Source organism: Condylura cristata, unplaced genomic scaffold (genome assembly GCF_000260355.1).
Source record: "Condylura cristata isolate star-nosed mole 26May11 unplaced genomic scaffold, ConCri1.0 scaffold00008, whole genome shotgun sequence".
Classification (NCBI taxonomy): domain Eukaryota; kingdom Metazoa; phylum Chordata; class Mammalia; order Eulipotyphla; family Talpidae; genus Condylura; species Condylura cristata.
Genome location: NW_004567109.1, coordinates 53,203,466 through 53,216,097, shown reverse-complemented (window position 1 = coordinate 53,216,097; position 12,632 = coordinate 53,203,466).

Genomic DNA, 12,632 nt, shown 5'->3' with positions numbered 1-12,632 from the left:
AAAAAAAAAAAGATTTATTTTTATTTATGTATACAAGAGCTGGGGTGTAGGCCAGTGGTATGGAGATGAGAGGATTCACCAGAGACAGAGTGGGAGCAGAACAGGTAAATCTACTGAAATACCCTACTGAGGGGTTAGACAGGAGAGGTCTGCTGTGCCATGTAGGTAATGCTCCTGCCTGGGGATTGAATTTGTGTTGCCCATAGCTTCATAGTGCTGAGACTTAACTCCTTGCACCATCAAGAAGGCTCCCTAAGATATTGACATCTTTTATAAGCAAATATAAATCACATTACTTTCTTGATTTCTTTTGCTTCTTGTTCACCTTTTCAAAAGATTTATTTACTTAGATATACAGAACTGGGGTGCAGGTCAGAGGTGCAAGGGCAATGAGAGGATTCACCAGAGACACAGTGGGGAGCAAAACAGGCAGATGTACAGAAAAAACACTGCTCAGGGGAGCAGTGGGCAAAGCTGGAGAAGTCTGCTGTGCCATGTAGATCACCTCTGGGGTAGGAATTGAATTCGCATTGAAGTGGCCAAGGCCAGCTTTTCAGATCCTGCGCCACCAGGGAGGGCCTGCTTCTTGTTCATTTTTGTATATAAAAAAACAATGGAGTTTTGTATGTTGATTTTGTAGCCTTCCTTTTTAGTGTATTCATCTATTCTAATACATTTTTTATAGAGTCCTTAGGATTTTCTGTATATATTATTGTTTGCAAGTAGTGATAGTTTCACTTCTTTTTGCCTCATTTCCTGTTTTTGTCTGATAGCTCTGACCAAGACTTCTAATACAAATTTAGCAGAAGTGCTAACAATGAGCATCTTTAGCTTATTCTTGTTGTTAAGGGGAAAGCTTTGGGCTTTTCACCATTAAGTATATAGTACTGACTGTTGATTTATGATATATGGCCTTTATTATATTGAAATAGATGCCTCCTATGCCTGTCTTGTTTAGAATTTTTATCATAAATGAATGCTAAAACTTATTAAATGCTTTCTCTGCATCTATTGATACTATTGTAAATGATTTTCATACTTTTGTCGATATCATATAATACATTGATATTTACATTATTAAGCCATCCTTGCATTTCTGGGATAAATCCCACTTCATTATGGTGTATAATCCTTGTGAAATACTGTTGAATTCAATTTGCTAGAGTTTTGCTGAAGATTTTTTTCATCAGATTTATTTGTCTATAATTTTATTGTGCTGTCCATTATCTGGCTTCATTATTAGGGCAATTTTGGTATAGTAAATACATTAGGAACTTTCTTTTTGGATTTTTAGAGACATTGTGAGCAAGATGGACTTTAATTTTTTTTTTTTAAAGCTTTATAAAATTCAAAGCTGACCCTAGACTTTTGTTTTTAGGAAGATTTTTAAATTATTTCAGTTTCTATGTTTGGAATTGGTTTGTTCAGTTCATCTGTTTCTTCATGGGTTAGTCTAGGTAAATTATATTCATTTAAATATTTGTTCAGTTTGTGAGGTTATCAGATTAATTGGCATAGTTGTTTGTAATTATCTCTTATGATATTTTGTATTTCTGGGTTAGCTGCGTTAGTTTCTCTTTCATTTGTAACTATTACTTTTTTATGTCTTTTTTGTTGTTAGTTTAGTTAGAAGTTTGTCTGTTTTGTGTATCTTCTTAAGAATCATCTCTTAGTTTCATTGATTTTTAAAAATCATCTTTTTGATATCTATTTTATTTTTTTTCTACTCTACTTTTTACTATTTCCTTCTTTCTGTTACTTTGAGTCTTGTTTCTTTTCCAAATTGCGCTAGGTATAATATTTTTATATTGTAGGCACTTCTTGCTTCTTATTTAGTGTCTGTATTATAATTATTTTCCCCTTTCAGATCACTTTTGCTCCATCCCATAGAATCTGATCATTTGTATCCTTATTTTGTATCTCAAAGTATTTTTTTAATTGTTCTTTTTTTTATCTAAGAGCTATTAAGCAGCATATTGTTTAGTTTGCATAGTCATAGTTTTTCCTGTTGTTTTTTTTTCTCTTAATACTTTGTTTTTAGCTTTATGGCATTTTACTTAGAAAGAGTGGTAAATATAATTCAGATTTGTGTAGTTTTATTGACAATTTGGCACATTCTTGAAAATATTTCCTGTGCACTTGAAAAAAAAAAGGTGTATGCAACAGTTTTTATGTGGAGTGTTCTATAGATGTTAAACTTATTTGTTTTAACTTCTCATTTAAGGCTATTATTTCATATTTATTCTTTGTCTTATATCTCTGTGCATAGTTCTCTATCCCTAAGATGTTAAAATCCCCTAGTATATTATGTTGTTATCAATCTGTCTCTTTCATTTTGTTTTTAATTATCATTGTGTCTCAGTGCTCCATCAGTACAAATATATATGAGTGTTAATTTTTGTATTTGGTCTTTAATTATAATAGAGTGTATGTCTGTATCTGTTGTTACCTTTTTTAATTGGAGATTTGTTTTATTTGATATAAGAATGGCAGTTCTTTTTTTCCCTTTTTTTAATTTGCCACTTGTTAGGTCTGCCTTACAGCCTTTAAGTCTGTGCCCTGAAGTGGGTTTCTTGTAAACAGCAGAAGGTTGGGCATTGTTTTGAAATCCACTTAACTAATCGATACCTTTTGACTGGTGAATTCAGGCCATTTACATTCAAGGAAAATTATTAAAACTTAAGTGCTCATTGCCATTGCATTATTATTTCTTAAAAAATGTTTCTTGTCTTTATTTTTGAGTTCTTCCTTTCATAATTTGTCTGTGTTCCATTTCCATTCTTCTTTGTGTTATTTTTATTAAATTTTCTTTGAAGGTTCTGCAGAGATTAGTATATGATAGATTGCGAGTCCGTAGGATAGCCTGGTCTCTGACTAGCTCTGATGGGCCACATTGTTACTTTCCTTTACCTTATCTATGTTATATAATTTAGATACCTGTTACCTTTATATTTGTTGTCCTGTTGCTATATAATAAGTCCCTTAAGATTTCTTTCTTATGTGACTTGATGTTGTAAGTTATTTTAGTTTTTGCTTTTTTAGTGAAGCTCTTAACCCTTCTGTCTTCAGTGTTAATGTTTCAGGGTAGAGAATTATAAATTGGAACTCTCTCTCTTTTAAAATACTTTAAATAGTTTGCTAATTACTTCATGCTTATAATGTTTCCACCAGTTTGATTCTGTTCTTTTACAGGTTACCCTTTCATCTCTTGATGTTTTTAGAATAGATTTCAGTCCTTGTCTTTGATATCAGGCAATTTTATAATATAATGTATTTTATAATGTAATTTGTAATATAATGTACCTTGATATGTCTGTCTGCTATTATATTTTTTTAGAAGTCTTTGAGCCTCTTGTATCCAGATGTCTGGTTCATTTCCTAGATGTAGATGGTTTTAAAAAATTATTTCTTTAAATAAAATTCAATGTTTTATTCCTTCTCATTTCCTTCTGGAATCCCCTTAATACAGATATTATTTCTCTTTAGGTTATCCCAAACCTACTTTCATCTTTTTTTTTTTTTAAAGATTTATTTATTCATATGGAACTGGGGTACAGGCTAGAGATGTGGAGGATGAGAGGATTCACCAGAGACAGAGTGGGGAGCAGAACAGGCAGATCGACGAAGTACACTGCTGAGGGGAGCAGTGGGCGGGTCAGGAGAGGTCTGCCTTGCCATGTGAATCTCCTTCCCAGGCAGGCGGGAATCGAACTTATGCGGTAGTGGCTTTAGCTTCTTAGTGCTGTGCTTTAACCTGCTGCGCCACCAGGGAGGGCCTACTTTCATCTTTTACAATTATTTTTTCTTTATATTGTTTTATTTGTGTGTTCTCTGAAATTGTGCTTTCAAGCTTAATTTGCTTATGTTTATCTGCTATTGGGGTCTCAATAGAATTTTTAACTTTTTATACTATTTCTTTCTTCTATTACATCTAGTTGTATTCACCTCATTTTTTCTCTGTGTTTGTTGTGTTTGTTCTATTCCTGTTTTACATCTGTCTATTTTTTAGTCCGACAATCATTGTTTTAACTGTTTCCTTGAACTCCTGTTTAGAAATGTTCTGTTGGATTGAGACTCCTCTTGGACTTTTCTGCTTAGCACTTGTGTTACATTCTTCTGTCTCTCCATTTACAGCTTTTATGAGTTGTAGTAGGGATAGATTTGCAGACCATTGCCTTTGTACCTGCTGAAGTAATAAGAAAATTGGTAGTAGATAAAAAAGGACTGGGGCAATAGGATACTGGATGATTACCTTCCAGTGAGCATCAGAGATTCAAGTTTCCTCCTATGTTGTGGGTTCCACAGTTGTGTGAAGGCGATCCACAGTGATCCCTTCTCTAGACCAAGTGGTCTGGTGTAAGTGTCTTGCATCTGAGCTTTCACCTGTAGGGTATTTTTGAACACAAGATGCAGCTTTGTGTATTGGTTGTAGTTGAAATGGGGGGTCACAGATGAGGAGTTGTTCTATCTTCTTTTTCAGCACAGAAGCTTATCTTTGGGTAACTGTTCTTGTTGTTAATAGGTGTTTAAACTCTGGTTTATACAATTGTCATTTATTTTCTTGGTTTTCGCTCTGAGGTGGGAGATACTTTGACTGCCCCAAGCTTGGCTCCAAGTAGTAACCACTCCTACGAGTAGACATGTGTTCCAACTTGTTTCCCCTAATGATTTAAGCTCTACTAGTCTATATTATATTGAGAGCCTGGGGCTCAAGCCCGTAATACTCATTCTATACTTTGATCCTGTGACTCACCCATAGTGGGCCCTCACCTTGATACCCACTCTTTTACCCCCTTATCAAGTGCACTACTACATCTGAAATGCCCAAGATGTTGTCATATGCCTCTTGAGTCAGCAAATGGGTTTCTGTATAACAACTTCCCCTCCCTCTTGAGGATTGCACTGCCCTGGTATCACTGTAGGCACAGTATACCCGAAGTGTTTCCTATCACTTCGCACCAGACCATTGTGCACAGGGTATGCTGTCGTCATTCATTTTTATTTGGGTATTTGGCTTTGCTCTGCTGCAGATACTCATATCTAAGGCAAGCCTAGAATTTTTCCATTGTGCCATCTTGTTGGATTTTCCTGCTTCACTTTTTCTTTGAGGAAAAACACTTAGCCTTTCTCTTTTCAGATTTTTCTTTAAAATAAGTATATTTAACATAATGATGCCAGTTTTTATAAAATGGTCACATCATGGCCTCTGTCATTAGAGGACAAAACTCTGGTCTCTTTCTAAAACATGTATATCTTTACAAACTTGAAAAAAATCTCCTACCTAGTGAAATTTCTATAGCTAGAATATACTTTTTCTTACTTTAATCACAAATTTCTAAGACTAATATATTGCCTTTATTTCCTGGGCATGTTTTCATCCTAGTTCTATGTATTGAATAGTTGACTTCTACTTCTAAAATGATACTACAATAGAATTCTTGAGGTTGCCAATTATCATCTTGATTAACACTAACAGTCTTTTCGCGGACTTCCACAATGACTGTACTCAGCCCCTTCCCAAAACACACATATTTTCAGGGCCTTATTGTTTCCTGGTTTTCTTGTTGCTTCCTGAACTTTCCTATTCTCTCTGTTTTCATTTCTGAAGTCTTTACTGTAGGGAGTCCTCAAACCTGCATGCTTAGTACTGCTTTTCGTTCTTTTTTTTCTTTAGTTAATTTCTTAATTGCCATTTTAATTATACCACTTTATTAATTTACTCATTCACTTAGTAAATTTTTTTTCATTTGAATTGTGCACCACATAAAATTTTCTTGTAGCTAGGAATATAACGGGTAATAAGACAGAGAGCATTCTTTGCTCTCAGACATAATTAGTCTGGTAAAAGAGAAATTGAATAAGTAGCTATAAGTGTGATGAAATGTCAAGGAGGAATCCACAGTATTCCTAAATGTTCACCTCTCCTTGTAACTAGTAACATAGATTTTAATTTGTAGCTTTGAATTCTTTTTAAGGTTTCTAAATCATACAAAGTACTAACTATCTGAATTTCTCCCTAAACTGGCTAAATTAAAAAAAAAAAACAAAAAACAAAACCCTCTTTTCAAAAGTGGAATTTTAGATCATATGTATTTTAAGTTTTTTTAAGTTTTTGGTTGTGGCTGACATAACCATGTCTGTACCAATGACATCTAAAGTGGATGTGCACATTTACTTTATGGGATATACATGATGATTTACTGGTGGGAGAAAAAATATTAGAAATTTGGTTTGTATTTATTTTTATCTAATAAATAGATAAAATTTTGTTTCATTAATTAAAAAATATGATTAACATTGGTGTCTTCATCTTGCATTTATCAGATAGACAAATGTCACAGACTGTGAACACAGGAGTTATTCCTGTGGGCAAAGTAGAATGCCACAACTTGAGTTCAAACTAGTATTTCCTGTGATGATTTCCTTTGACATATGGCCACATAATATGGTGAGATTGGTTAAATGGGTTTCTACATTATACCCTATATCCAGTTTTCATTAAATGAAACTTCAAAAGATGTACAGATAACCTACAGTGTCTCCCCCAGTGAAGCAAACATTAAAGGTAACAATACAAGCATAAGCAATCAAGAAATGCCAGAGCTGTTACTTCTACTTGTAGTTATCAGGAAGACTGTTGAAATTTGCATTAAAGGATGAGTAAAACTTGATTCAGCCTTCAAGGAACTCAGAAGCTAGTGGGGGAAGCAGGCATGTAAAGCAAAACACAGTTTGAGGGCTATAACTATAAAACCTTATGTAAGATAGGGTGAGAATGACAGAGCATAGAGGAAGTGAGTATTAACTAGCAAGTGATAAAGGAAGTGATAAAGACTTCTTGAGTTGATTTTTTTTTTATTGAATTCATCTGACTGATAAGGGTGGGGAGAGGTGATCAGACTTTTAATTGAGAAAGATCATGTTTTGGGCAGTGTGGATAATGAATTGTAGAGGGGCAAAGGCAGGTAGGAAGATCAGTTAGGAGGTGTCTATTGCCACAATTCATTGTGTAGTACAATGTAACACCCTATCTTAAAATCAAAAATCTTAAATTTGAAAATCTCTTTTTGACCAAAATTGTCCCTCCTCTTATATCACTGATCCCTTTACTCATTTGGTGTGTTATCATCAAGGTTGGCAATCATGCCACATCATTCTTATTTTCCTGATTTTAAAATCTCATCAACTTTCTCAGTTCCCTCCATCCTTCTGACATACCAATTTACATTCACAGTTGAATGTTTTCTCTTCTCATGCTCTGGAACATTGTTAGAGAAAATTACACAACTTGTAGATGGGTGCATATTCCCTCATTTCTGTTGAGCCTGTATAGCTGCCCAGATGTGCTTTTACTTCTTCCTAATCAGCTTCTTTTTACATTCTGCAGAGGCAACTGCAAATCTTTGCCACTCTCAAGAAGCCTACTCAATTCTATGTCCTTATTCTTAGACTTTAATATTTTTTCTTTATAGAAAAACTACAAATCACTAACCCATGTGGTAGGAGCTAACTCAATTCAATTTCATTGTTTCTACCTCTTATCCTTCTACTCACACCTCCCTTCATTATCACTGAATGTTTCTAGGAGGTTGTGTCTCAGATATTCACTTCTGAGCACAGCCACTCCTCTTAAACTCGGCTGCACACTGTCATCTCCTGGAAAATTTAATCTCTGGTGGCTAGACCCGATCCCCAGAGTGTAAACGGACACTAGGTTGTTTAGAAATTCCCCTAGATGATTCCAATGTAAGACCAAGGTTGAGAACTAAACTACCATATTCTGAGGACTCTGAGAGATGATCTTCTGTCCATTAAAGATCAGTCCTTTTCTGTGTGTTCTGGATCATACCTCTCTACCTTTCTGTGTCTTGACCTTTTACCATTACTTGATATTCTGCACCACTTCCTTCCATCATTATAATAAATTGAGTATTTATTGAATGTTTGCCATATGCCAGACACTGTATTAAGAACTGTTATATGTAGTACATCTTTCTTGAAACCTTTCTTCCTTTGGTTTCCATGCCTTAACATGTCTCTGACTTTCCATCTTCTCAGGAATATACTTTCTTTGTTGTTGTTGTTGAGCCTTATCTCTGGCCATCATAGATGAAAATTCCTCAAGGCATAATCCTTATTCTTCTACTCTTCTCATTTCTCACTCTACACTTTCTCACACATAATCTCCTTCATTCATACACACCTCCCTATCCAGATAACTCCTAATTTTATTTTCATTTCATCCATTAACATTTCCACATGTAAATATTTAAAAAATAAGGACTCTTTTTTTTTAGTTAAATATAACCACAATACCATTATCCTACTTAAAACAATACTAACAATAATTCTTTCTAATCAGCAAATATTCAGTTAGTGAGCAATTTTTTTATTACAAAAGTTTATTTTTACGTGAGCAATTTTTTTTAATTGCCCGATAATTCATAAAATTATCCAATTTGAAAAATTCAAGCTCTAATCAAGTCAGCTCTTTTGGTTGGAAAGCTTTATGGGTTTCTTGTTGTTCTTGGAGTAAACAAAATCTGCAAGGTACTAACCCTCCAAGACTTGTCTTGGCTCTCTAATAAGCCAGATTGATAAAATCAAATGTAGAGATTTAGAATGTTTTAAATCCATTATCTGAGTGACATCTGACTAGTAATTTAAATTAAAAGTGAATCTGAAATCCTCAAGATGAAATTTTCATTTGGGGGGCTTTGTTTTGACCAAAAGCAGGGAGTTGAGAAATACTGATGAGAAAAATGATGCAGGATGCCTGGTTCAACTAAGGCAAAGATGTTAATGGAAGGGCCCTAAGAGACATTGCCCATGAACAGCCTGTCATGTATGCTTCAAATAAACTGTCAGAGTTTGGGGAGAATCCAATATAAAACTGTTCTCTTTGTTAGCACTGAACAGCTTTCACAAGGACTGATTTCTTAGATTGAACTCTTTGCTGTCAGCTAATTATTTACCTCTAAACACATAAAAATAAGGCTCAGTCTTCCTAGACAGCAGTTTTTTCTCTAATAAACACAGTTTTTACCATTGTTCTTTGACAACAGTCTTCTGACTGTTTCCCTATATGTGAAAAATTTTGCACATAAATAAATGAGTTATTCGTTGATAATGAAAGCTTAATTTTACTGTCTCTTGTTCTTTCTCCACTTTCTCCCCTCAATATCTCCATCTACTCAATTGATCCAAATGGAAAGCTGAGAAAATTTTTAGTATGTACTTGTTCTTTATCCATACTTCACTTCCAATATCAAATTCATTGCTAAGATCTCAATCTACTTTCAAAACATATTTTGACAAAACCACTATTGTCTAAACAAAACCATCTATTACTTAGACTATTGAAATTTTCTCCCTATTCTGTCCATGTTTATTTACATTCATCCCCTTCCATTTCATTTCCCTCAACCACATATTTCATTATACATTTCTTTCTATATAAAAACTTCAACTAGCTTCCATTATATCTATGATAAATTGATAACAGTCCTGAATCCTTAACATGATGTACTTTATCACAAGGCTCTGATTGGTGAGAACTTCAGAAACCTCCCTAAACCATCTGGTCCTTACAACTACAGCTTCACTGCCCTTCTTTTAATTTTTTTTTTTTTTTGGGTGGGGGAGAGGCGGGCAACAAACCTTTTTCTACTTAGAACTTCCACAGGTACTATTCCTCCGTTTTAATCCCCACTTCCTTCTTATTCTTTAGAAGTCAGTTCACATATCATTTCTTCAGAGTGTCTAACTGAACTTCCTACTAAATTCTCACATAAAGTCCTTCATAGTGTTAAACACAATCTATAATTGTATTAATTTATATTATGCTTGTTTAGTAACTTAATCCATAATAGCTTATAAACCCCAAAGGACAAAGATCATATCTGTTTTTTTTTTTATAATTCTCTATAATGTATGATGCATAGTAGGCACTAAATACTGATTTTGAACTAATAAGTATGTTATAGTATGTGGAAACATTTAATATAGTGCTTGATATAGACAATATTCGTTGATGTTCTTTTTTATTTTAAACATTTACCTTAGATGTTGGCCTTTTACTTAATGAAATGTGATTATGTTAAATAAAAGTATACATATTAAATCTTTTAGATGAATACAGACATTCCACTAGATGTCAGGCAACCCTAAAAAATTAATTGCTATTTATGTAAAGCATAGCATACAAGTCGAGTTCAGTGTTCATCTGGTTGTTGTTATGTATTATTTTTAATTTAATCAAGAGGGATGGAATGTTTCGTAATACTTTTGAGCTGAACACCTGTGGTTTACTTTATCCTTCTGGATATTTTGAGTTAGTCTTAGTCAAAATACACTTATTTTGACTGAGACTATCTTTCCTCTATTGATTTCCTTCATCAGACAGCAATTTACCTCTCTGAGCTTTCTGTTCTGTTACATTTTGTATTTGTTTCTATGCAATTACACACTACATTCATTACTAAAGTTTCATAGATTATATTACTATCTGGGAAAGAATTTCTTTCACTTACCTTTTTAAAAATTAGGTTAGTTTTCAAGTAATTTGAAATAAATTGCTTGTTTTATTTATTAGAATACCCGGGTGTAGTCCAGAAGTGCGGGGGTGAGAGGATTCACCAGAGAAAGAGTGGGGAGCAGTACAGGCATATCCACTGAAATACACTGCTAAGGGGAACAGCAAGAGAGATGGGAGAGGTCTGTTGAACCATATGTGGGTTAACACCCTGGCTGGAGATTGAACTCAGGCCATAGTAGTAACAGAGACTTAACCCCTAGGTCACCAGGGAGGCCCTAAATTACTTCTTTTAAACCTTGGGTTTTATTAAAATCTAAATTAGGTTTCTTTTTTGTAATTAGCCCATAACATAGTGACTTAAAATAACAAATAACACTTATTACCTTGAACTGTTGTGAGTCAGGAAATCTGGAAGTGCTTAGTTGAGTGATATGGCTTGGTTTACTGGGGACAAGTCATGTGAAAATTTGAATATAGCTCACAGGTCCTTCTCTCTGAGGCTTATTCACATGACACTTATTCACATAGCTGATAAGTTGATACTGGCAAATGAGTCTAGTAGTAGAGCTTGTCATGTGAATCTCATGGTAGAGCCATTTGATTATTCTCACAAGAGGGAGTTGAATGTCTGTTAAAGCAAGCAACCCAGGAGACAGCAAGAAAGAAGCTGCTCTTTATTTATTACCTAGTCTTGGAAGTCACACTCTATATTCCTGTTGTATCCTATTGATTGTGCAAGTCAAGGCTCCTCATTGTAGTGGCGGATTCCTTCTGGAAGGAAATCATGGCCTTGGAGGCTATTTCAGTCCACCTTCTGTCAATAACTACTGTCTCTTCAACATGCAAAATACTCATTTTTTTCATAAGGCTCCCCAAAGTATCAAATGATGTCCAGTATCTTATCTAATTAGTCTAGGGGTTGATGGGACTCCTTGGATGTACTTCTTTATGTTCAATGTACACACTTCCTTGTGACTTGAATGCCTTTTTTTTTTTTAAGATTTTATTTATTTATTCATACAGAACTGGGGTACAGGCCAGAAATGCGGAGGGTGAGAGGATTCACCAGGGACAGAGTGGGGAGCAGAACAGGCAGATCGACGAAGTACACTGCTGAGGGGAGCAGCGGGTGGGTCAGGAGAGGTCTGTCAGGCCATGTGGAGCTCCTCCTGGGAAGGTGGGAATGGAACTCATGCGAAAGTGGCTTAAGCTTCTTAGTGTAGTGCTTTAACCCGCTGTACCACCAGGGAGGGCCCCAATACCTGTTTTCTTAAGAGGGGATTGCACAAGACCAGGGGTACCAAGAGACAAGAATTATTGGGGACCAGTTAAAGGACAGCTATCACAAAGTTCATTTCACATTTTTTTCAAAGCAGGTCTATTGGGGACAACTTTCTTTATTTTTATTTGTCTGAGAAGGTATTTCTCCTTTACCTTTCTAAAATTTATTTTTAAATTTGAGGTATAATTGACATATAACATTGTATTTGTTTCAGGTGCAAAACATAAAGATTTGATATTTGTATATATTGTGAAATGATCTGCACAGTTCAGTCTAGTTAACACCTACCTCCATACATATTTACAAAGGAATTTTTCCTTGAAATAAGGATTTGAAGATTTACTCTTTTAGCAAATTTCAAATAAGCAATGTAGTACTATTAACTATATCTGGTAATTCATGCCTTTACCTCTTAACCCAATTTAGCTCGTCACATTCACTGCCTGTATCTGTGAGCTTGGTTGTTGTTTGTTTGACTTTCAATTCCACATATAAGAAATGTCATATGAGTTTGTCTCATTTGGTCTGACTTTATTTTGCTTAACACAATGTCTGTGTTGCTGAAAGTGGCAAGATTTCATTCTGTTTTGTAACTGAATTGTATTCCATCATATGAATACATGTTTATAATAATATCTCATTGTGGTATTGATTTTCATTTCCCTGATGATTATTGATATTGAGCATATTTTCATGTACCTGTTGGCCATTTGTGTGTCTATTTTGGAAAAGTATTCATACCATTTTCTTATTTTGAAATTTTTTTGTGTGTGTTTGTGTGAGTGAAGAAGAACTGGGGTATAGGCCAGAGGT